The sequence below is a fragment of the Bison bison genome, unplaced genomic scaffold (genome assembly GCF_000754665.1).
Source record: "Bison bison bison isolate TAMUID 2011002044 unplaced genomic scaffold, Bison_UMD1.0 scf7180017864193, whole genome shotgun sequence".
NCBI classification, from domain to species: Eukaryota; Metazoa; Chordata; class Mammalia; order Artiodactyla; family Bovidae; genus Bison; species Bison bison.
In genome coordinates this window covers 8,156-10,841 of record NW_011494765.1, presented here as the reverse complement: position 1 = coordinate 10,841, position 2,686 = coordinate 8,156, and positions in this window count along the sequence as shown.

Here is a 2,686-nt window from a genome sequence, read left to right as displayed (position 1 = left end):
CCGGGAGACCCAGGTTCAATCCCTGGGTTGGGAAAATCCCCTAAAGTAGGAAATGGCAACCCACTTCAGTATTCTTGCCTGGAAAATTCCATGGGCAGAAGAGCCTGGTGGGCTATAGTTCATAGGGTCACAAAACAGTAAAAAATGACTTTGCACACACATGCACACACACACGCTCAAACTGTTAATAGGTGAATACAGTCAGGATGTGAGTCAGCTTCAAATCTATGCAAAACTCACAAACTAAATGCACATGTACAGTACAGCTACACACAGAAAACTCTCAACCATCCTATACCACAGTCATTGTAGACCAAGAAGTCATACGTATTCAAATCATGAGTTATGCACAAGGCCTTACATTCAGCACACAAGCAACGAATGGAAGTAAAAGGAGCACACACTGATAGGAAATTTCCAGCTTCTCTAGAATTCCAATTACACATACACACATAGTCATACAACACAAAACACACACAGATACATGCAATGTCTCTCGTGGTCACATGTGCACACATTTACACACAGACACACATGCATGAATTGGAGATTTCTGAGCTTCTTCTGAGCTACAACGATGCTATAAGTTCAGATACCTTCTGCTTCTTTCTGTCACCTGAATCTTCACTTTCTGCTCAAAAGACCCAGCATCCAAAGAAAAAGAGCAAACCGTGGTGGCCCGAGGACCTTTACAGACTCTCATGTCTGTTCAGCAGCCTCAAAACAACAGGCAAGAAGGTCTCCTTTGACTCATCAGAAAGAAACCCCAGAGGGAAACAGCCACCAATACCTGACTAAAGAAGCAGTCAACTGGGGCTAATTGCCCAGCTTCCTCCTGGCTCCTTGATGGGGAGTATGTTTAGGATCCAGAGGGACTGAGCTATACCTGGGGCCACATGAGATATTGTCCCTAAAGTCAGTGGTACTGGGCTTCTGGTCAAATCTATGGGTGGGAAGTGGAAGTTCCCTTATTGCCCACAGTTTCTGCATCATGAGTTCAGGTTCTCTGTACAGCAGTGTATGGTACAGACAGTGTAAGGAACTCAGCAAGCTTCTGCAGGCTTCCCAACACCTACACAGGCTTCCATTAAAACACAAAGCCCCTTAAAATGTACAGGGCTTTTTGATAGCAGCCATTCTGACTGGAGTGAGATGGTACCTCATTGTGGTTTTAATTTGCATTTCTCTGATAACGAGTGATACTGAGCATAAATGCTGGAAAGGGTGCAGAGAAAAGGGAACCCTCTTACACTGCTGGTGGGAATGCAGACTAGTACAGTCACTATGGAGAACAGCATGGAGATTCCTTAAAAAACTGGAAATAGAACTGTCATATGACCCAGCAATCCCACTGCTAGGCATACACACTGAGGAAACCAGAATTGAAAGAAACACATGTACCTCAATGTTCATCACAGCACTGTTTACAATAGCTAGGACAGGGAAGCAACCTAGATGTCCATTGGCGGATGAATGGATAAGAAAGCCATGGTACATATACAGAGTGAAATATTACTCAGCTATTAAAAAGAATGCATTTGAATCAGTTTTAATGAGGTAGATGAAACTAGAGCCTATTATACAGTGCAAAGTAAGTCAGAAAGAAAAACACCAGTGCAGTATGTTAATGCATATATATGGAATTTAGAAAGATGGTAACAATGACCCTATATGAGAGACAGCAAAAGAGACGCAGATGTAAAGAACAGACTTTTGGACTCTGTGGGAGAAGGTGAGGGTGGGATGATTTGAGAGAATAGCATTGAAACATGTATATTACTGAAAGGTTGTTGCTGAACCATGAAAAGACACTGGGATTCATGGCCCCCAGAGGAGAAGAATTCAATCCGGGGCCAGAGACGAGGCTTGATCGCTCAGAGCTTTTGTATAATAAAGTTTTATTAAAGTATAAAGGAGATAGAGATAGCTTCTGACATAGGCATCAGAAGGGGGCAGAAAGAATACCCCCATGCTAGTGTTAGCAATGGAGTTATATACTCTCCAATGGATACCCCTCATCCAAGGTAAAGAGCAGCAGCTGCGCTTTGCTGGAGCAGCTGTGAAGAGATACCCCAAGCCCAAGGTAAGAGAAACCCAAGTAAGATGGTATGTGTTGCAACATGGCATCAGAGGGCAGACACAATGAAACCATACTCACAGAAAACTAGTCAATCTAATCACACTAGGACCACAGCCTTGTCTAACTCAATGAAACTAAGCCATGCCTGTGGGGCAACCCAAGATGGGCGGGTCATGGTGGAGAGATCTGACAGAATGTGGTCCACTGGAGAAGGGACTGGCAAACCACTTCAGTATTCTTGCCTTGAGAACCCCATGAACAGTATGAAAAGGCAAAATAATAGGATACTGAAAGAGGAACTCCCCAGGTCATTAGGGGCCCAATATGCTAGTGGAGATCAGCGGAGAAATAACTCCAGAAAGAATGAAGGGATGGAGCCAAAGCAAAAAGAATACCCGGCTGTGGATGTGACTGGTGATAGAAGCAAGGTCCAATGCTGTAAAGAGCAATATTGCATAGGAACCTGGAATGTCAGGTCCATAAATCAAGGCAAATTGGAAGTCATCAAACAAGAGATGGCAAGAGTGAATGTTGACATTCTAGGAATCAGTGAACTGAAATGGACTGGAATGGGTGAATTTCACTCAGATGACCATTATATCTACT